General features: G+C 46.4%; 1 protein-coding gene and 1 pseudogene across 2 annotated transcripts in view; one reads left to right on the top strand and one right to left on the bottom strand.

The window, feature by feature from the left end:
• Window positions 1–716: 716 nt before the first annotated feature.
• On the bottom strand, window positions 717–9913 carry LOC101525744 (ADP-ribose pyrophosphatase, mitochondrial-like; annotated as a pseudogene).
• A 1989-nt stretch (window positions 9914–11902) lies between these two features.
• PCGF5 (polycomb group ring finger 5) overlaps window positions 11903–23588 on the top strand; it is a 107344-nt gene continuing 95658 nt past the window's right edge. Inside the window, exon 1 of one of the 2 annotated variants that reach the window (XM_058671133.1) lies at window positions 11903–12044. The gene's annotated coding sequence lies outside the window, so the exon portion shown is untranslated. The remainder of the gene's footprint in view (window positions 12045–23588) is intronic. The other variant, XM_058671137.1, reaches the window with a different exon arrangement.

Below are 23588 nucleotides of genomic sequence, written 5' to 3'. Positions count from 1 at the left end.
AAAAGCATGTTACTCAGGGCAGGTGCTCAACAGGCTAATCCTCCACCCTGTGGTGCCAGTGTCCCATATGGGTGCCAATTTGTGAGACGGCTGCTCTATTTCTGATCCAGCTCCCTGCTTATGGCCTGGAAAAGCAGTAGAGGATAGACCAAATCCTTGGGATGCTGCAGCCATGTAGGAAACCCAGAGGAAGTTCCTGATTTTCAGCTTCGAACCAGCTCAGCTCTGGCCATTACAACCATTTAGGGAGTGAACCAGTGGATGGAAAACCTCTCTCTCTCTCTCTCTCTCTCTCTCTCTCTCTCTCTGTAAATCTGCCTTTCAAATAATTAGATCTTTTTTAAGAACACAACTCAAAAAAGCCAGATTACACATTTGATTAGACCACATCCTATTGTATCAGAAGAAAAAAAACTGGCAAATGCAAGAATCGACAGAGGCTAGCTCATTGAGGCTGTGGTTGGTAAGCTATCTTTTTCACTCATAGTTCTATAGAGCATCAATTATGTAATTTGGTTTAAACCAAGAATATAGCATATGCATAAGTCACTACATTAATGGTATTGCTTAATCTAAGACTCTCAACTGTACCCAGTTTGAGAAATAATCAACAAAGAAATGATCCACTCTGTCCTGTTCAGTGCCTTTTGCACATGTGTTCCTTAGAAGGCCCCGGCTCACTCTATGCTGCAAGCTTCCATGCACAGCAGTCAAATTTACAGGCCCTCACTCCAGCGGGCACCTTGTTTCTCCGCCACACGAAGAGGATAAATTAGGAGTGGCTGGCATACAGTTTGAGTATATCGCTCACATCTACCCACTTCACTCTGTGGCATGACCACCAGCAGAAGGTGGTGGGCCGTTTTCCCCATGTCCTCAGGGTAGTTCACAACCTGCGTCTCCACCCACGCATTATCTGTGCTACGTGGATCATCCACGTAGCCCTTATAGACCTCAAACTTGTCCTGGCTGAAGAGCAGGTGCAGTTGTTTCTCCAATTTCCGCCTTTTCATCCTGGATTTCTGTAAGGCGTTCATGGCTTCCTCTCCAAATTCCCTCTGCAGAGTGGCACCCGGATCCACCATCCCACCAGGAATGGCCCATTCTCCACATTCCTTCCTTTGGACGGCTACAAATTGCAGGGAGTTGTTGCCAGAAACCGGATGGGTAACTTGATTCCCCTCACTGCCCCTTTTCCACCTGGTTATAAAAGGGTCAGCAACATGGCTGGGGCCCCAGCGTCCCAGGAGCCCTTGGCCAGCCAGGCCTGTCTGACCTGCAGGGTTCTGAGACCTGACATTTTCAACCTCGTATGGGCCGTTCTGGCTCTTTTTCTCCACTGGCCCATCTTTTTCGTTGGACTTGGGAGAGAAGTTCCCTTCCCCCACCTGGGGGTCTGCCCACGTGGGCGCGGCTAACACAGAGCCCGTGGTATACTCCACAGGCCTCTCCAGCAGCCAGCTCACTTTGTGATCAGGGACGTGGCTTCGCTCCACCCGAGAGCCAGGGAATGGAGAAGTTTGGGCCTTCTGGTGGGAGCAACCCGGCAACTTCCTTGGAAGCGGATGTGATGAAGTGTGGAGAGGCCCCACGAGAGGAAAAGGGACTCCAGTGGGCTGGGACACTGGGGCAGCTGCTGGACCTGAGTGCAGCAGAGGCCACGGTCAAGGAGAAGGATGCTGTCACTAGTGCCTTAGCTTGGAGGTGCGGCCATCCACGACACAGAGGCCAGTGAGGGTTTCCCTCGCTCTGGGCCAGGGGTGCAGGCCAGTAGTGTCACTGAAGAGGGGTGGCTTTTGGGGTGGCAGATGTGGTCCCTGTTACCTCATAAATGCTCTCTGATGGCTAGGCCTTCCCGAAATATTACCTAGCTCTTCCATCTGCCGGGAGCCCAACAGGTCGGGGACAGCGTGTGGGGCTAAGGCCAGTGAGGGGCACAACCCCTCGCGACCACCATGGGGTTTTCATTTTATACTGAGAATTCCAAGTCCGTGCTGGCACCGCATAAACTACCTCCTTCCCCGCCAATATCCTTCTAGGAAACTGACGAAATTAGCCAAGGGCAACAACACAACTGCTTTCTTGCTTATCAGTGGCAAGTCATTTAGACTTAAACTGAGCTCATTAGGTCTAGGATCGCAGTCTATTTGGGGGAGGGCAGAACTGAAAGTGGGGTGTAGCTGAACAGGAAGTACCAGATTATGCTCAGGAAAGGAGAGGGAACCCTCACTTTGAAGAGGGATCTTTGAGATGGAATGGGATGGGGAAATGGAAAACTTGGGACCATCATTTGCTACGGGCAGGATCTGGACAAACAGCTTAATCCTGCTTTTCAAATGAGTATTGGCTCCAGCATGGCAGATGCTGTGCCTAGTGCAGAAGAGTTGGTGAAGGCTGGAGCAGCAACACCCACGTTTTGAAAACTTAAACGGACACTAGAGGAACAGCACTAGGTAGTTAGATTCAAATCCCAGTTCTATTTTCTCCACCAAGCCTTGCTCTGGAACCTTCTTGGAAAAAATACTTAACCTTTCTTCAGGTTCCTTCTGTATAAAATGGAAATATTAATAGCTTCTTCATAGCGTATGGTGACAAGAAGGTAGGTTGTGACATGTAAAGCTGTCAACACAATGTTTTAACCACAATATGCATTCAGTGAATTCCAGGTGTTGTTTGGAGAGTTATTAAATTTTTTGGACTCTGGCCCTTGGAAACTAGATTCAAGGAGGACAGCTGAAATGATTATGGGACTTGAGTATTTTATAGATGAGGTCGGAGTTAAACAGTGTGTGATTCTTCTACCCGCAGAAGTTCAGAATGAGAAAGAACAAGGCCTGTGTCTTGAAAGGATGAACATGAGCAGAGTCTATAGCCTTACTCATTACACAGCAGAAAACAACTCCCCCCCACCCCCAAGGCACCTTATCATCAGAAACAGACAGCCTGCTGTGCAGATTGCATTCTCCAGCTAAGACCCAAGGAATGTGAGTGCCTGAACGGTTCCCAAAGTTCACATGCTGCACCAGTCCCATTAGGATCAATAATTTCATGATCAAATATCTTTGAGGGGATTTTACATCCTTCATACCCTTACCTTTTAGAAAATCAGACTCACATCAGTGTTTGAGAGATCCCAAGAAATTCTAGAAAAATAAATCAATCCTAAGTGGTCACATTTTGTTTCCTTTGTGTTTTCCAAACTCTCCAGAGAATGCTTCTTCTTCACAATAATGTGTAATATATTAGGAACATGCTCACTCAAGCTTAGAAAGTTTTCAAAGTACACCTGCATGCTTGGGGGATAGATCTCAAATCATTTGAAGTTGTCACCATCATCACTGCTGTGGAAGACAGGTCCGCAGTGCCTTCATAGAGAACTGTAAATGAGAAGAGCCGGGCTTCCAGAAGCCTTGGTACCCCCAAAGTAAAAATCATCACAAGTAACAACAATGGCGATGACATAAAGAGAAATATGAAATGTGTCATCACTTTTCTTTGGAACTCACGGTGTGCCAGGCACTGTACAAAGTGTCATTGGGAAAGAAAAGGACACAGTGAGCTCTGTAATGCTTGTGTTTTTATGCCTAAATTTTTTCAGTCATGCATTACTATTCCTCTGTAACCCCTGAGAATGTATAGTCACTGGAATAAAGGCTTAAAATAGTTCAGGAGAAAACACTTATGAATCCTTTCTGTTATTACTTCTGAGTATCCTTTAATCCACATGGTCAGAAACAAATGGAGCAGAAGTCTTGGGTTCAGTTCTGGTTTTGTCCTGTCACAAGCTGTGTAGCCTTGCACTTGACCCTTGCCTTCACTGGGTCATGGTGCCTCACTGTGAAAGGAATCTGCTGGCCTCTGTTATCTATGCAAGTCCTTCTGGCTGCAGCATTTTAAGATTCTGAAATCCATGAAAATCTCACTATTAGAAAACTGAGGTCCGTTTTTGCTATGAGTCAAAAGAACCAGATGTTCCAACATAAACAACCAAATGTTCAGGCAGAATCACTAACTTGAGGGAAGAGAACAGGGAAGGTATGTGATGTCATGAACTAAATAGAAATAAAATAGGCACCCCAAAAGAATTCATGGGATACCTGGGGAGAGACTTCAAATAACAGAATGCTCAGTCTTATTTTTAGCACCATTAAAGGGCAAAAGAGTTAAATTAAACCATTGGATGATCATGTTACAAAAGTGTGTACTAAGAGAAGGAAATATCTCCCCATAGTAGAAACTAAATGAATTATTTGCTGGGAAGATACTGGGCAGGGAGGGGGATTCCTTTTCCCTTGTTAGTGTCTGTGGCAGAAATACCCGAGGTAGGAGAACGAACAGAACTAAACGCCAAGAATCTTGCAGTTCTATTCATGAGAAAGACCGAAAGCATTGTTAAGGGGTGATTAGGGAGCAAATCTCTGGCTCTTCACTAGGAACAAGCATCTCATGTGGGCACCAGTTCATGTCCCAGCTGCTCTACTTCCAATCCACCTCCCTTGCTCATGGCCAGGGAAAGCAGCAGAGGAAGGTCCAAGTCCTTAGGCTCCTACCCCCACATCCACATGAGGGACCTGGAAAAGTCTCCTGGTTCCCAGCTTCGGATCAGCTCAGCTCTGGCCTTTGCCGCTATTTGGGGAATGAATCAATGGATGGAAGATTTCTCTCTCTCTCTCTCTCTCTCTCTCTCTCTCTCTCTCTTTCTCTCTCTCTTTCTTTCTCTCTTTCTCTCTCTCTCCTTCCTTCTCTCCCTCCTCTTCTCTGTAAATCTGCCTTTCAGATAAAAATAAATAAATAAATCTTAAAAAAAAAAAGAATATTTCAGAGAGCAGATTGAGAATGGTGAGAGCTAGGTGATCACAGAACCTAGTTAGTACAGAAACCCCTAACTATCCATCTCTTTTGGGAAACAGAAACAACTGGTACCCCACACATTTAATTATCATAAATGAACCATCTCTTCCTAAAACAATACTGAGGCACAATTTAATGAAGAAATCAGAAAGAAAGAAAAGATCCTCTTCTCTCTTTATGCTGTTTGTACTGGTGATACACAGAGCACTAGCAACAGTTGACTAAATTCTTCCTAGTTATATGCTGTGCATGTGCTTGCCCAGATCTGACTACGTATAGCTTTGAATTCTTCTTGGCTGGTTGACGCTATTCACGTTTCTTATCTTTTCTTGGCCTCAGTCCTCTTGTCTGCGAATAACAATGAAATCAACATTACAGGATTGATATTGTCAGGAAAGTGGAAATTCACTTAAAGAGCTTAGAATAACTCTTGGTCCTTAGAAGCCCCTCAACAAATACTAGCAATCACAACTGACATTATTAAACACTTTACATTTATTGTTATAGTTAGTTCTCAAACAATTCTGAGTTAGGCATGTATACTGATCACTAGTTAGGCTAAGAACACTTAAGTTCATGGAAGTTAAGTGTGCTCAAGGTCGTGTAGTTACAGCATATATTTCAGAATTGGAAAGACTTAACAATTTAATTTTTATGGTAGCCTAAATATGTTGAATTAGATTTTTATGGCAAAATGGCACTGTATTATTATAATTAAGAAAGTTAAGTTATATTAAGCTGATTATGTTAAACTCAGAAGTTGGAGACAGTAAAACCATTAGATGTATTTTGTAGTCAATCACAAAGAAAAAGTGCCTGGCTAGTGTGGTAGCCTAGCAGCTAAAGTCCTCACTTCATACACGCCAGGATCCCATATGAGCACCAGTTCATGTTCCAGGAGCCCTGCTTCCCATCCAGCTCCTTGCTTGTGGCCTGGGAAAGCAGTCTGGGATGGTCCAAAGCCTTGGGACCCTGTACCCATGTGGGAGACCTGAGAGAGCTCCTGGCTCTTGGTTTCAGATCAGCTCAGCTCTGGCTGTTGTGGTGACTTGGGGAGTGAATCATCGGGTGGAAGATCTTCCTCTCTGTCTTTTATCCTCTCTATAGATCTGCCTTTCCAATTAAAAAATAAATAAATAAATAAATCTTTTTTTTTAAGTGCCCTGAATTATAGGTAGTTCAAGACAAGAGAGAGGCATCCTGAAGTAGAAGTAGAGGTCTTTAGAGAAGGAGGAGTCACAGGATGACTCATTTAAACCCAGCAGGACCCAGTGGCTAGTGGTGATGAGCAGAAAAGGGGAAGTCAGACATTGGCAATGGGACTCGCTTTGGGGAGTATTTGAAGACACCAGGTGAGTGGACAGAGCATGCAACATCAAGACTGCCATGAAGATTTCTGTGCCTTTAGGTTCCTTTCAAGTCCCTATGGAATCATGAACATGAATTAGAGGAAGCAGCAGGCACATTTAAGTAGACTTTTGGATTAAAGAGGTAGAGTGCATGATTAGGGTGTGGGGTTCCAGTTGATTTTGAAGTAGAAGAGAAAATGGAACAATTGTTGACTGTTTTTTAAGAATAAGGAAAATGGTGTTTTTTTTAATAAATTACTTGGGCTGGATAGTTAATACAGTTATATTTAAAACAGAGGCAGTTTACAAATTAATCTAAGAAACCTAAAGTAAAGCATTTAACAGTGAAAGCTCAGAAGCCTTTATTAACGTGACAGAGAAGATTCAGTTTGTATTATGTGATCTGAGGTATAAGGGAAGTCCAATTGCTCAAAAAAAAAAAATTCCTCCTTTCCATCCTAAAATACTGCCTGGATTTACACCATTAAAATAAACCCTTCTGAAAGTATTTTTCACATTGTAAAACACACTTATTTCGCATAAGCTGTTGCCATGCTTTCTGGTGAATTTGCAACAGAATGGCAACTAGCTGCACACAGGTGGCACAGGTCTGAGGACAGAGGAGGAAGGGAGATCCTCTGTGTGTGTGGCACCGCTTAAGGCAGTCCACTCAGTGATATGCAGGTACCTTTTACACTTGGGTACTCAGCCAGGTTCTAGACCTCAAAAGGCGAGGAAGGTGCACTGCTTCAAGATGTCTACAATCTAGGGAGTATAGACTGCACACAGGGGTTTTTTGTGTTTTTTTTTTTTTTTTTTTTTTTTTTTGAGAAGTTTTGAGAAGTGCCAGAGACTAAGAAAGAAAAGACAGAGGGTCTGGCGCGGTGGCCTAGCAGCTAAAGTCCTCACCTTGAATGTGCCGCGATGCCATATGGGCATTGGTTCTAATCCCAGCAGCTCCACTTCCCATCCAGCTCCCTGTTTGTGGCCGGGAAAAGCAGTCAAGGATGGCCCAAAGCCTTCGGACCCTGCACCCACATGACAGACCTGGAGGAAATTCCTGGCTTCTGGCTTCGGATTGGCACAGCACGGCTGGCTGTTGCGGCCGCTTGGGGAGTGAACCATCAGACAGATGGTTCTCTGGCTCTACTCCTCTCTGTATATTTGACTTTGCAATGAAAATAAATAAATCTTTGAAAAAAAAGGAAAGGAAAGGCAGAGAGACAAGATGGTTCTCATCTGTCATAATTTTGCTACAGGAGTGGCCGTTAGAATGTAAGGAAGACTTTTTCATGGTTTAAGTGAATTCCCCCAAGGAACTATTAATATTTAAGCCAGTAGGATTGACAGTGTATAAGTGAATAATAATGGATAATTCAAATCCTCAAATCTCCTAGGTTTGATGATTTCTTGATCCTTTTATATTTAAAATAGTAAGCTTTTACTAGATCAGAAATTGTAAACTGTGGTTAACTATGAATTATAAGTCCATGGCTAATTTTTTCAGGCTGCTCTTCTCCCTCAAACTTGACAGTAAGCCAGGGGCCAGCTGAGGGCTGGGGAGGCGATTGTGTAGGGAAAACTAGGGCTGGCCAGAGCACGAAGCAGGAAACAGAGGAATTGGAGCTAGAAAGATAACTGAAAATTTCTTTAAACAGCAGATTAGAGGAGCAGCATATTTTCAGAGATGGCATTCAACAGGCAGCCTTAGAGATAACGTCGACAAATGCAGACAATATTCAGTTTGAGCCACAGGGGAAAAAAATTCTTGGGGGACCAGTTCCAGTTCTTGTGTTTGCCAGCTGGATAACCTTGGGAAATCATAACCGGATTCACCTATATTCAAAGAGTACTGATTCTGTGCCAGGTCAGGCACTGTGTTACACGCTTACAATGCAATGAGTGCTCATGCTTCTTCCCCATTTATATGCTGAAATCCTAACTCCTAGGGTGATGCTTTTGTGAGGTGGACCCTTTGGGAGGTCACTAGAACTTGAAGATGATATCATTGTGCATGGGCTACGTGTCTGTATAAAAGGGACCCCAGAGAGCTCTCTCGCTTGCTGTATTTCTCCCACTAGAAGAGGTGATGAGACGTTAGCAATGTGCACACTAGAAGAGGAAACAGGACTTCACAAGAATCTCAACCAAACATGTACCCTGGTGTCAGACTGCCAGCCACCAGAACTGTAGGAAATAAATGTGCTGTTTAAGCCACTCAATGTTACATCAGTTGATTACAGCAGGTGTAAGATCCAAGGGTTTTCTAAGCAATACCATTTCATTTTCACAACAACCCACTAAGGAAGATTCTGTCACTTTCTCTGTTTTATGGATGAGGAAGCTTAATCACAGGTAAGTTTAAGCTCATAGAAAGCTAACATTTTCATAGTACGGATTTAAATGCTCATGCTCAATCTTCATTACATTCCAGTGACCTCAGTCTTTTAAGCCTCAATTCCTTCACTTATAAATGGATGCACTGGGACAGACAATGTTGAGATAACTTTCTGACATTAAAATAGTAGATTTCTAATTTAATGTACATTAAATGTGCATACAGTTGATCCATGTTCTATCTCAGAGAATTGAGATCTAACGACAAATTCAGAAGGATGGTCTGATTTCCTAGCCTTCCTGTGTGTTCCACTCAAGCCAGACTACATTGTTTCTTGTTCCATAGAGAATGCCCTTCCTCAATTTCTAGGAAAGTCTAGCCAGCCTTTAAATCAGCCGAAATAACAGCTCCTCTAAATAGCTAGTCTCAGTCTTTGCAGATTTAGAGTGGAGAAGCACTAGACCATTGGGATTTTGGACGTGGGAGAGGCATTTGTGTGAAAACACAAAAAGATATAAGAAAGTAAAAAACCAAAAGAAAAAAAGAAAAAAGAAAAAAGAAGGTGGATGTGAACAAGCATGGGAAAGGTAAGAGGACCGTTAGCAATGTGGTTGGTGATCTGCACACCAACGGCCTTCCTTGTGGTTGGCCACAGTGATGGCCCTGAATTCCACTACGTTATGATCACCTAATAGGTATGAATATTAAATATGTTGTGTAAAACATCTAGCAGGGCATCTAGAAGAGCTATCATTTGGTAGTTCCCATCTTAGTATGTGCTAAAACCCTGGTAACAGGCTGCCAGCATGCCCAGGAAGGGTAGGACAAGCAGAGTGAGCGGAGCCTCACCAGTGAAAACATGTCAGAAGCAGGCAAGCAGGAGCATCAAGAGAAAACAACAAGGTAACGGCCTTCTGCTGGAGCAGAGGATAGGAGTGAAATGGAAATACAAGGGCAGAGAAGGGAGTCCTGGGACCTGGGAAGAAACTGGGCTAGTCTACTCTGGAAGACGAATTCCAGATGCAAACAGGTGCAGCACTCAAGCCTGGGGTGCCCATCACTTTGTCGTTGTGCCCTCAGACCCATTCTCCTTTCCCTGCTCTGAGCTGTATTCAAAGGGTACTGACCCCTGCCTTTGGTCATCTTCTCCGGGGGGCTTCTGCTTTTTATCACTGGAGGGTGGGAGGAAAAGGAAAGCTAGGGGATTTCTTCCCACCCCTACCCTACTTTGGAAAGCGTCTCCCACAGTTTCACTTCCTTCATGTCTCCAGCTCTGTCATGGTTTGAACAGGCACTTACCACTGCATCTTAAACTAATAGTTAATGGGTTCATGCTAACAGTTGATGCATCGAGGTGCAGGCTTGGTCTAATCATGGTGTCTGAGGTGGAGCACCCTTTGACAAGGGATGGGATTGGGAGAGGTTGCTAAAGTGGAGCCTCATGACTGGATTACAGTGGCTTTATAAGGAGAGACCACATACAGGGTAGAGAAAGAGTGTCCTCTATCTCTGCTTCCCATCTCACCAGGTGATGTTCCCTCCACAGACCTCCACCACTGCCAGCCTCTACCAGGTGCCAAATGAATGGGCCAGCTGATCTTGGCCAGGGAACCTCTAAGCTGTAAACCCAAATCAACCTCCCTCTCCTACTAAGTGGATCCTCTCATGAGTGCAGCTTAAGTATTCAAGAGTTGACCTAAACTCCTGACTGGATGGGCCCTCCCTTTCATTCCCAGGGGAGAAGGTACATCCAGCATGAGCCACACCTTGCCCTCCTTATGCTTTCTCGGTGTTTCCAAAAGCTCTGTAGCCCGAATGCTGCATTAAACTGCCACTACTGAATTATTCGGGAAAGCAAGCTTAGCTTGCTCTGGGATTCATCCCCAGAGTTCCAAGAGTTTCAGCGGGGCTGGGTGGGGCTCATCCAGACACCTGAGAAATCCAAGAGAAATCCAAGTTTCCCAGGGGCCACTTCTGCAGGGTTTGATCAGACGGTCCGCACTAGCCTACAGGGTTGGAGGGTTTTAACCCAAGAATGACTTGTTACTGGATGAGGTCGATGTCTACACCTTCATGAGTTTTTCTGTTCACTATGACCTCTGTGAGCCTTGGCTTGAGAGAACGGAACTGTACATTTCAATGGCATTCCTCCAAGGATGAAGTGCCCATTATGGAGCACGGAGAGCAGGTGGGCAGGTGTGCTGGCGAGGAGATACAGAGGCACAGGAAAAAAAGGGAGAAAGGGAGCTGTTTGGGGAAGTGTTTGGTTTTGTTTTTCGGCGAGCTGAGGTTTGTCTGGAGATCCTCTTGATAGACTGGAATGTTTCCAGTGCCAGCTGCACACACTCAGAAGAAATATTACCACCACAGCTCTCACTTCTCCCATCACAGGACAGCCTCACCCCCCCCCCAACCCTCAGGAAAACAAGGTCCCTCTTCTTAAAGAATCCATAGACATGTGGGGCGGGGAGGGGAGGAAGGCACAGGTGCACGGCCCCCAAGTCACATTCATGCCAGCTACAAGGGACCAGTCCGCCAGGGAGTAGGCAAGGCTGCACGCACAGAGATGTAAAGAAGCCGAGTCCACGAGAGTTTGGCAGGTGGAGCGAGTTTTGGGATTTTGCAGCTGAGAACACACCAGCTTGAATGAGGGAGAGCTTGGGGCTGATGGACGGGCAGCTGAGAGGTGGCTGACAGGTGGAGGCCCAATAGTGCGAGGGTCTCCGAAACCAAGGCACTGGGGCTTGAGGCCATAGGGAATTATCAGAGGGGGTAAGATCACTGCTAATAGGGTAAGTCTGAGGGATTAAAAGCAGCAAAGTTAGAAGCTAAGACTTTCCCATTGCCAACGCGGCATATTAAACTTGAGCAGCTTTCCTCCGGCGCTAAGGCCGAGCTTCCTCCGCCGGTGGGGTGGTAAAAAGCGCCCCTTTCACCGCTGGATGCTACCAAGTCTCCTTCATAAGAAGTTTCGAGCGTTTCCTCGCCAAGGTCGGGCGGGCCTCTACAGGTGGGCGATGGCGAGGCGCGGGCGAAAACGCTGGGCTCCTCGCTGGTCCTGGGCAGCCAGTCGCGGCTCGTCCCCCTCCGGAGGCCTGGGCACTGCCGTGGGCCGTGCCCGACAGGGCTCTCCGGGAGCTGCGCGGCAGCGGCTTGAGGAAGCCCGGCGGGCGGCGGCGAGAGGCTGTGCCCCAGTTTGTGTCCAATCAGGGAGTGCGGGCTGTGCCCCGAGCCGGGCAGCAATGCGTAAACAAACCCACGGCAACTCCTCCGCCCCCTCGGCGCGCTCGCCCCGCGTCCGCCGCCACCACTGCCGCCACTGCCGCCACTGCCGCCGCCGCCGCGGGCTTGTTCTCCTCGCGCCCGCCCGCCCGCCGGGCCGGCCCAGCCCCCGCCCCGTGCCGCCCGCACCCCGCCCCGCCTCCTCACCTACCGCCCCACGCGCGCGCGCCCGCGCACCACGCGCCCCGCGCGGCCCGCCCGGATCGTGGCCTCTCGAGAACAAGGTAGGAGCGATGCGCGCGGACCCAGGCGGTTTTCCCCGCCCGACGCGGCCCGGGGAAGTTTCTGGCGTGGCTCCTTTCCGCCGGGCCAGGACTGGGGATGGAGGCGGGAGAGAAGGCCCCCTCGCCCCGGCGCTCCGGGGGCAGCTGGAGGGGGGCCGCCCGGCGCCCCGGCTCCCAAGTTACCCAAACCTGACATTGGTGCGGGCTGGCGGGCTGCGCGGAGGCGCACGGTGAGGACCGGAGGCGCGGCAGGGCCAGGCGCCGGGCGGGCGAGGGGTGGGCCCCGAGGAACTTTCTCCTCCCCGGGCTGGGCGCCCTGCAGCCCCGGCAGCGGCCCGGCGGCGCGAGCAGCGGCTTGGGGCTGAAGGGAGACCATGAAATGTGTTTGAAGGAGCTGACGCAGTTAGTGACGCTCGCGGCTTCCTGACGGGGACCGGCCACAGCAGCGCCCTAGCTGAGGAGGGACGAGTCCAGCCGGCGCGCGCGGGCCCTTCTTGCTTGGGGAAGCCGCGGCGCCCGAGCGCCTAGTTCGGGAGGCCGTGGGCTCGGGGCGCGAGGGCAGTTGCTCCAGGCCGGGAGCCCGGCCCGGCAGCGCGCGTCGCTTCCGTTTTGCTCGGGTTATTATATAAGATGTCACTGCGAGGAAAGGGGGCGAGGGCGCGGCGGCCTTGGCGAGGGGGCGGGCGGCGGCCGGCGGCAGGGCCGGGTGCGGACCCACCTGTGCGCCCTCCGCGGGCGCTGCTCGCGCGCACGCCTGTGCCGCTGGGGCCTGCGAGTGGGGAACGGACGTACCCGCCGTGCCCTTCCCGCCCCGGGAGCATACTCGGGCAGGGGTCGCAACGTGCCGTTTCCGCTGCTGCGCCTGGGTCCACACGTTTCTGGCTGCAGGCGTTTGTAGTTTATAACATTTGTTTAAAATTAGGGAAGCTGCGTGTGCGGCCGTCAAGAGTACGGCCGGAACGTGCGGTGGGGGAATGAATCATCGGCCAGCGGAGCGGGGCCTGATGATTCACTCGGGGTCCTCAGGCGCACGTCCTCGCCGGGAAGCAGTTGGCGATGACGGCGCCCGGGGCAACACGCGAGCCGCCGGCCTTTCCCCACTTCCCTGACTACTTTGGTGGTAGTGGGGCATCAGGTGCCCCCACGCTGCGCGGGACTTGGTGCGCGTTCCTGGGAGGATCACGAGACTCCACCAGGCTGCGTTAATGAGTCGGTAAATGAGCGCTGATTCGTTTCGCTCAGACTCCGGCTGGTGTGGAAGGGAGGCCTGGGATGCAGGAGCCCCTTAGTAATTGGCAGCTGCTGGAATAGGTGTGAAGTGATTAGCAAAAAATGTCAGAAGTTAATGGATCTTCCAAGAATCATTCATGCCTCAGTTAAGGAGAGATCCCTAAACTTTGGGTTGACGGGAGGGCTTTACAAAGCCAAATCCTAAAGGGACCCGAAGCCTAGTGGACCACTCATGAAGGCAGATCTTCATCTCTCCCACCCTCCCACCGCACACTTGTAGGATTGAGAAAAAGTTTTCTTCATTCAGGATTCCCGTAAGTGCTAGCTCAGGGAGGCTCAGGGGATCCCTTTATCAGCTCTTCATCCCTTCTGCCTCCAGGAGCACCTCGCTTCCGCATCTTGTTTTCTTCATCAGACTTCATCTTTGTAAACCCCACCTTCTTTAGTTCTTTGCCTTGTCTCCTCTGGCTAGAGCAGAAGTGTCTTGGAGGCAGGGATTTCTGCTGATGGTCCCTTATTATGGCTGTAGCATCCAGAACTGGCAAATATGAAACACTCCGTGTCTGTTGACTTGTGAATGAATTCGTTCGCTTTTTCTGATTTCTGAGTAGGACTAACTTTGACAATTAAAATCCAGTGCCTTTTGTGGGCACGTCTCCAAGATGGAGCCTTTCTACTTTGCTTGTGATTGATTTCTTTTTCTCCACTGTGCTGTTGCTTTACAGCATAAGCTAGGTTTGAGTCTCATGTCTCAAGATGCCTGGTGTGGAGGAAAACGGAACTCTCTTAGGAGAACATAGGTTTCTGTGTAAGTTCCGGGGTGGTTGTTAATATTACCTGTGTTGGGGCGGTGGAGGGGGAGGGGAATGCAGGATATTGAAATGGAATCAGCAAAGTCAATTTCCCAGTCCAGCAGATTTGTATTCGTGTGGAATACTGCTATTTCTGTCCTGTCTCCCTGAGTCCCATAAGCAAGCTTCAGACATAGCTGCAGTTTGGAGAAGTCCCCATAGGTAGCACTTCACACGAAGCATTAACTAAATGGAGACACGGCTTCTGCAGAGATCTGAAGTCTGACTAACTGGCTGGTGACTGTTACCAGCAGTTTAACTCTATGGAGAGGGTATGCAAGCAGTTCTTTTAAGCTACATTCGGAACGACTTAAGTTATAAAGAAAACTAGAGTAAGTGATGTAGTGGAAGACAGGAAAACAGGTTTCATACCTTCATGAAGGACTAAGGAACTTGCTCAAGATTCAAGGCCAGAATTCTCAGTCCTGACTTCTACCCTTGGACTTCAGTTGTTAGAAAGCCATGTGGCAGCCAGAGCTCTGACAGGTGCAGGAGTAGTGGTTGCTACAATTAATTAGCTCATTGCCTTTTGCTTGTAAACTTTCTGAGAGTGAAAGTATGTGTCACTTAGTGTTGTATCATCCCTGGTGCCTTGGGCTGCTAGGGACTCATTAAGTACTTGTTCAATGTGTTTGGACAAATGGATTTTAAGGTGAACAGGTACTCAGAGAAAAGCAGGGAAATGCGTGAATGTTTCCAGGTTGAAGAAGTTTACTACACTATCATGAGGGCCCCTTAGAACTTTTATAGTGGGCCCAGTGCCATGGCCTAGTGGCTAAAGTCCTCGCCTTGCATGCACCAGGATCCCATATAGACGCTGGTTCTAATCCCGGCAGCCCCGCTTCCAAGCCAGCTCCCTGCTTGTGGCCTGGGAAAGCAGTCAAGGACGGCTCAAAGCCTTGGGACCCTCCACCCGTGTGGGAGACCTGGAAGATTCTCCTGGCTCCTGGCTTCGGATCGGCGCAGCACTGGCTATTGTGGCCACTTGGGGAGTGAATCATGGGATGGAAGATCTTCCTCTCTGTCTCTCCTCTCTGTGTATCTTGACTTTGCAATACAATAAAGAATTTTTATAGTAATATAGTTACTTGGATTTCATGCCTCAGGATTTCAAAAGAAATGAATTAAAGCTTAAGTGTTAAAGTTTGCTTACTTAGTAATTATTCACTGGAGAAACATAGAAGACAAAAGGCAGAATATCTGGTATGTCCTCCCTCTGTTACAGTGTCCAGTTGACAAGCCTGTACAAGAGATAGAGGAAGGTAGAGATAGGTTTTTCCATCTGTGGGTACATTCCCCAAGTGGCTACAATGACTCAAGTTGGGCCAAGTGAAAGGCTAGAGCCAAGAACTCCATCCAAGTGTCCTACACAGGTGGCAGGGGCCCTGCCTTCTTCCACTGACTTTGTAGGCACATCGGCAGGATTGAAAGTGGAACAGCGGGTGCTGACGCAAGCATTCCAGTATGGAATGTGGGCATGATCGGCAGCAGCGTAACACACTGCTCTACAACACTGGCACTGACTTGATGTTTTCAGCTGTTCTTTCACCTCAGGTGGGGATGGTACCAACTACCTTGACAGGTTATTGTGAGGGTTAGGATGATGTGTGCTAATAGCTTAGTGGCTAACAGCCTGGTGTGCACAAAATCCTTAGTAAATGATAACTGCTGTAATTGCTCATTTGTGTGGATGTGGAGGTAGTTTAGTGTCTCAAGACTTCAGTTTTCTCAGTGGGAGAATTGGTGGTAGGGATGGGCAATTGAACAATCACAATGGTCTTACCAACTCTTTGATTTACAGTTCTATGATTTTAGTTGAAATAAAATGATTCCTGTATCCTTGACTGGACAAGAAGAACTGCACATGGGTAATTTCTGGGCCTTCCTAAGGATGTGTCTTCATTGTCGCTGATGGTACTAAGTACCTTTTCAGTGTTTTGTAGTGTTTGTGATGGATACTAAGTTATTCTTAATGCTTCCGTCTCACGTTCACCTTCCTTTTATAGAAATCATATAAGAAGTGCTCCCATTAAACATACCTAGGATAACTTTGGCAGGGAATGACACTGACACATAAGAAGGACTTTCAGCTCATAGTATATACACAGTTAACGCATTGGCTCCATATACTATCCAGATGGATGAAAACTATTTATTTAAAGATTGGAGAGAACAAAGAGCTTCCATCAATTGGTTCACTCCCCAAATAGCTGCAAAGGCCAGAGCTTGGCAAGGCTGCATCCAGGAGCCAGAAGTGTCTTCTGGGTTTCCCTCATGGGTGGGAGCCCAAGCGTTTGGGCCATTTTTGAGCTGCTCTCCAAGGAGCCGGATTGGAAGTGGAGCAGCTAGGACTTAAAATGGAGTCCATATGGGATGCTGGTGGGACAGGCACTGGATTTTCCTGCTTTGCCAGCCCTGAGAATAATCTATAAAAGGAAAAATATCTTGATCATTTTTCTGGACGGGCATGGTGGGCCAATGAAAGAGCTTAGAGTATGGATGAGAAGAAAAACCCATGGAAGAATGATGGGAAAGCCAGTATATATGGACTTGGAATGAGATGGAAGGAGGCAGAAAGGCTGCTCAACAGAAAACAGGAGAAGACTGAGAAACTAAGGTCAAAACATGAGGGTGGGGGGACGTGAGGTGCCTGAGAAGAGGGATGCTGAGATTGAAGACAAAGTTCATTCGTCAGCAAGATCATTGTCAGTCATTTCAGAGGAGCGGGGTCAGTGGAGCAGGAGTCCACTGGGCGCTTGAGGGGTATCTGAGTGGAGAGGAAATGGAAGGAGTGTCAATTTGACGGACAATCAAAGGGTAGTAACTAGAGGCACTGAGTGCCAGTGAATCTCTGTTAGAACCATAAGGGAGGCCCCAGAGTGTGTGTGGAGTGACTGCCAGTGGAAAGGAAGAGACAGAAGATCAAAGGAGGGACTGGACAGCTTGAACTGGACCATCCTCATGTAGCCAGCAAAGCGACAGAAGAGGGTGATGGCCTGAGATTACCCAGAACAATCCTGGCTTATGTTTGTTTTCTCATTTATTTATGGAATAATATTTGGATAAATAGTACTTGTTATGCTAAAAGTCTTTTTTGAATAATATTTAATTATCTGATTAGGCTAGATAAAGTTGTGGAAAAACGAACGTTACTAAAACAAGGAAAAAAAGTACAAATGGCATACTGGTTGGAAAGAAAGAAAACTTGGGCTCGGCAGCGTGGCCTAGTGGCTAAGGTCCTCGCCTTGATCCCATATGGCTGCTGGTTCTAATCCCGGCAGCTCCACTTCCTCTCTATCTCTCCTCCTCTCAGTATATCTGACTTTGTAATAAAAATAAAATAAAAAAAAAAAAAAGAAAGAAAACTTGTTAGAAGATGATGTGCTGGTATAGAAAATCTGGGGGGGAGGGGCAAAAAACGCAACAGTCCCCCAGAACTAATTAAGAGATGTATAAAAGTTGTAGGATATAAGGTTAATGTGAAATAATAACCATATTCTCATATACAAGGAGTGAATAAGTGAAATTTGAGATGTAAAAGCATGAAGCCATTTATGTTACTACCTCCCAAATAAAATACTTAGGTATAGATCTAACAAAATTATGTAAAATCTATATGAGAAATATTGCCTCTCAAGTAAGTAAAATTGTGAAAATACATGCTTTTCAAAGTAATGATCCATATCATACGTCCTTGGGAGAATATAAATGAAACCCCAGTGATACATCAGTACACATTGGCCAAAATCCAGATCACTGACACCACACAGTACTGACAAGAGCATGGGACCGCAGGAGCCCACTTGTTGCTGGTGGGTAAGTCAAGTGATGTAGCCAGCTCAGGGGTCGCTTGTGGTGGTTTTTTACCATGTGCAATTGGTTTCCTTGGTGTTTACTCCAGCAACCTCAGATTTAGGTTCACGCAGAAAACCTGCACACTGATAGTTATAGCAGCTTGATTCACAAGTACCTAAATTTGGAAGCAACCAAGATACTCTGCAGGGTAAATACGATGGTAGTCCAAACATTGAAATACTATTCAGAGCTAAGAAGAGGCCTTAGCCTTGTTGGAGGAGGAGTCCCTCACGAATTCATGACTCTTTCCAGCAGCGCCCAGAAAGTTGGATGTGGTGATGGTATAGAAGTGTAAAGTTCTTTCTCTTACAGTGTGTAAGGAACCCTTCACAAGAAGGATGGCAATTGGAATTGCTCCTGATTCTGTCATCATTTAGGTGTCAGTGGTTATTAAATGCCTCAGTTTCTTGCTGTATAGCATGGGAGAAAATAGTGCTGGCTGTGCCTGGTAGATATTTGACATGAAAGGCCTTTGCAAGTAAGCAGTGTCGTGCAAACATAAGGCATCATTATTACTATATGGGCTGCAAGGTAAACCCGCATTTCAGACTTTTCATTTTAAATTAACTGTGTGGAATAAAACATCAAAAATGACTTGCAAGTTGATGGGATATTGACTCGGGTGCCTCAAGTAAATCATGACAGCTTCACGCTTTGTCCATGCCAGAGTGTGGAGAAATTCTGGCCAAGGAAGATAAAGGCAGAGCGTTTCATGACAAGTGAGATTTCTACCTTTTTATCTGTTTCTCTTTTAACCTTTTAAAAAGTATTTTAACTGTAAAAACATCTCATATATATAGAAAACTTTTGAAATGTAAATGATTCAGTGAGTACCCATATAACTACAACCCTGCTCTAGAAATAGACCAATTTAATTTTTCTCCTATGGGAAGCTCCCCTCCCCTCTTGCTTACATGGTTGGTATTTCTTTCAGGAATGTTTTGAGTGACAGAAGGATGCAGTGAATTCCTGCAGACCCAAATGTGTTCTTCCTTCAAGTAAAAGCAGTTCAAAATATAATGTCAGTATTTTATTCTGTAGTTACTGTTGTAATTTTTAAGGATTATTTATTTATTATTGGAAAGGCAGATTTTCAGAGAAGATGAGAGAAGGTTCTCTCCCAAGTGACTACAACAGCAGGAGCTGAGCCACTCCGAAGCCAGGAGCCAGGAACCTCTTCCAGGTCTCCCATGCCGGTGCAGGGTCCCAAGGCTTTTAGGCCATCCTGTTTTCCCAGGCCACAAGCAGGGAGCTGGATGGGAAGCAGAACAGCCAGGACGAGGCAACCATATGGGATCCTGGCACATGCAAAAGGAGGACTTTAGCCATTAGGCTTCTACTAATTTTCTTTTTTTATAAGATTTATTTTATTTTTATTACAAAGTCAGATATACAGAGAGGAGAGACAGAGAGGAAGATCTTCCATCCGATGATTCACTCCCCAAGTGAGCGCAACGGCTGGTGCTGTGCCGATCCAAAGCCAGGAGCCAGGAACTTCCTCTATGTCTCCCACATGGGTGCAGGATCCCAAAGTATTGGGCTGTCCTTGACTGCTTTCCAAGGCCACAAGCAGGGAGTGGAGCTGCCGGAACTAGAACCAGTGCCCATATGGGATCTCGACATGTTCAAGGCGAGGACTTTAGCTGCAAGGCCATGCCACTGGGCACATGATTCTACTAATTGTAATTATTTCTTTTACAAGTGTCGTTATGCATTGTTTAGGACCAGTGCTGGGTTTTCAGCCTTCAAGATTAAAATCTTCAAGGGCCAGTGCCATAGCATAGTAGGTTAGGCCTCTACCTGTGGTGCCAGCATCCCTTATAGCCACAGGTTTGAGTCCCAGCTGTTCCACTTCTGATTCAGCTCCCTTTTTGTGGCCTAGGAAAGCAGCAGGAGGTGGCCCTGCATCCACATGCGAGATCCAGATGGAGTTCCAGGCGCCTGGCTTTGGACTGGCCCAGCTCTTGCCGCTGTGGCCATTTAGGGAGTGAATCAGTGGATGGATGATCTGTTTCTCCTGTGTGAATCTGCCTTTCAAATAAGCAGTCTTTTTGTTTTGCTTTTTGGTTTTTTTCAAAGATTAAGATTAAAATTTCCAGGGTATGTCTGTCTCTCTAGAATGCTATCTTTTGGATGACAATGAAAAGGTAATCTTTGGAATGTAAAAAAAGAAAGGAAAAAAATTCCTCTTTCTTGATAAAAAAAAAAACTCTGGTTGACCCTTCTTCAGCTGCAAAACAACTAAGACTTGGGTATTGCTGATGGCTTCCTAGGGTAGCCAAAGGGCTTCTGGGAAAAGGCTTGAGGGTTATCAATGCAGATACCTTTCAGCTGAGGTCACCCTAGGTTGCTCTGAAGTGGGAAGAAAAATCCAGTGAAAAAGCTTTGTGGCATGCAAATTCTGTGTTTTCTTTGTTAGTTGTAATCTAGTGTTATACTATCCTACCATTTTTAAGGCTGATCTGGTGAATCCACAGATTTAAAGTCTTGTGGTGCGTGGTAAATTGTAATTTTAAAAAAGTGATAATAAGCATCAAGATAATTGGGAAAAGATCTTAGCAAATCAGGTGTGCCTGTACAAAGGGAAGGGTTAGGAGCCTTCAAAAAAATTGCTAAGTACTTCTATTTGGCAGTTCCTATGGTTGTTAGGTTTCATTTATGGGATTCAGATTAGAAATTGGTGAGTTGAACACTTTTGTGTCTGAAGGTCCCTTCTGAAATACCACTGTAATAACGTAAACATTCAGTGTGGCAACACAGTCGGAAGGAACCAGCTCGGTTTTTGGAGAATGAAAAGCAAATACGCCTGAGGCCACTGTGTGGTATATGGGAGAAAGCTGATACTTACATGCCTTCCGAGGTGCTTGGAGAGACAGATGCTGGGAACTGCAGCTGGTTTATTGCCCAGAATGCCCCAGCATTAGAGGTGTTGGAGTACAGCATAGGACCGGTTGGAAGCCTGTGAAAGGAACTAGATCATCATTCACTTCTCCTATTCCATGCAGCAACATGAAATAATTGCTGGAGACTGGAAATTGTTTCTCTGGAGAAACTGAAGTATCTGTGAGGTTCTGGATTTAAGGATTCCAGATAGAAGATGTAGGGATATAGGGAAATGATGAACTGAAAAAAAAATTTAATAGAATTCTGAGTGTGCATATTAACCAGGGAGACACTTGTCTCACCACGACCAGTTACTCCAGTCCTAGGAGAGAGAGGTTACTCGGGCAGGATACTGAAAGATTATTTTGAGTAAAATGAGAAACGTTAGAGAAAAGACCTTCAGATACTGGCACTTGAAGTTCCAAGATGAGAAGAAACAAAAATGCCTGTAATCCATTCTTCCTCAGTAAATCCCTTAGTCAGTAACCCTCGTACCCTCGGCCTGACCAGATTATGAAAGTGTAAATTGCACTACCTTGCTCTTAAAAAGGAAAAAGGAGGCATTTGCAGAACACCTTCAGCAAAGTAGCCAGAAGCCGGAAAGGCGGGGGGGGGGGGGGGGCGGGGGAGGAGGTGGTTAATGGAGAAGAGATCCTGAAGGAAGCAAAAATTCAAAGAGAATAAAATTGAAACAATCAACTCTAGACACCTGTAATTAATATGTAAATAGGTAAGATATTGCTTCCATGAGGCAAGAGACTGAAGAGATAATAAAGGATAAAAAGCAGATCCTAGAAATTAAAAATAAGGTAGAAAAAAAATCAGAAGGTCAAGTGGAAATAAAAAGCAAAAAACGGGAATAGGAGAGAGTAAATAAAACTGGAGGATCAATTTAGCAGGTATAATATAGTGTTCATAAATTCCAGAAAGAAGGGGACTTCAGAGCAAAGTAAAGGAGAGATAATTCCTTAAAGAAATACTATGAGGAATTTTCCCAGAACTTTAGGATAGATATGCATTTGTAGATCGTGAGAATAACTGGCGAAAGATGATAAAAGACAGACAGCATACTAAACGTGTCATTGTGGGGCCAGCATTGTGATGTGGCAGGTAAAGCTGCTGCCCTTACGGGTATGGGTTTGGGACTAGGCTTCTTCACTTGGCACACAGTTCCCCAAATGCTGGCCTTGGATCTTTGGCCCGATATGGGAGATGTGGAAGAAGCTCTTGGCTTCTGCTCAGTGTGACCATTTGGAAAATGAACCAGTGGATGGAAGTTCTGTTTCTCCCTCTCTCTTACAATTCTGACTTTTAATAAATTTTCCAATAAGTCATTGTAAAATGCCAAGGAAAGTGGAAATACCCTAAGGCAGGAGCAGGTCACAGCCTCAAGGGTTTGGAAATGGAGTGCTAGATTTGCTAATAACAACAGCTAGGCTGCAGAGGACAAAGAATGCCTTCAGAATTCTGAGGGAAATTGATTTTCAATGTAGAATGTTGAGCATAATTAAGTAAGAGACATTTTGAGGGCTTAAGAGATCTTAAAAAATTTCATCATTTCATAGAAAGCTACTAGTTGTTACACTTTATCAAAATGTGGGCATAAATCGTGATAGCTCAGTAGCTAAAACTTCATCCTACAAGCGCCAGAATCCTGTATGGGCACCAGTTTGTATCCTGGGTGCTCCATTTCCCACCCAGCTCCCTGCTGGTGGCCTGGGAAAGCAGTCGAGGACAGCCCAAAGCCTTGGGACCCTGTACCTGTCTGGGAGACCTGGAAGAAGCTCCTGGCTCCTGCATTTGGGTCGGCTCAGCTCTGGCCATTGCACCCATTGGGGAGTGGATCTTTCTGTCTTACCTTCTATTTGTAAATCTGATCTGCCTTTCCAAAAAATAAATCTTTTTTTTTTTTAAGATTTATTATTATTGGAAAGTCAGATATACAGAGAGGAGGAAAGACAGAGAGGAAGATCTTCCATCCGATGTTTCACTCCCCAAGTGAGCCGCAACGGGCCAATGCGCGCCGATCCAAAGCTGGGAACCTGGAACCTCTTCCAGGTCTCCCACGCGGGTGCCAGGGTCCCAAGGCTTTGGGCTGTTCTCGACTGTTTTCCCAGGCCACAAGCAGGGAGCTGGATGGGAAGTGGAGCTGCCGGGATTAGAACTGGTGCCCATATGGGATCCTGGCGCGTTCAAGGAGAGGACTTTAGCCGCAAGGCCACGCCGCCGGGCCCCCAAAAAATAAATCTTAAAAAACCCACCGAAATATGGGCGTAAACTAGGAGGAAGCGATATCGAATTCTGAAATCAGAGTGAAATACAGGAGAAAAGCAAAAGAAAATTGTGCAATGACAGTAGTGTGGGAGCCCTATCAGAAGTCAGTTTGAATCGAAGTCAGGAATGACTTGCAGGAGTTTGCACATAAAAGTAGAAACAAAAGTAGTCAATAATCTGATACATTTGACAAGCAAAATGTTCTTCAAAGGGGCTTCCTATTCCCTGTGGAGCCTTGTAGATTCTGTATGTATGTATGTATGTATGTATCTATTCCATCATCTATCAATCATCTATCTGTCTGTGTGTCTGTCTATCTATCTAGTTTTGTTATTTTGAAGTTAGATTCCTGGCTCCACAAGTGTGATTCCAGCACTTACCATGTCTCCTTTTGGGGGAAGCTGTTAGAATATTCTGATGATCCCCTCATCACAGGATTCTTTGCTTTGGG

Source organism: Ochotona princeps, chromosome 13 (genome assembly GCF_030435755.1).
Source record: "Ochotona princeps isolate mOchPri1 chromosome 13, mOchPri1.hap1, whole genome shotgun sequence".
NCBI classification, from domain to species: Eukaryota; Metazoa; Chordata; class Mammalia; order Lagomorpha; family Ochotonidae; genus Ochotona; species Ochotona princeps.
Note: the sequence above shows the minus strand (reverse complement) of the source record. Positions and strands in the feature narration are given on the sequence as shown.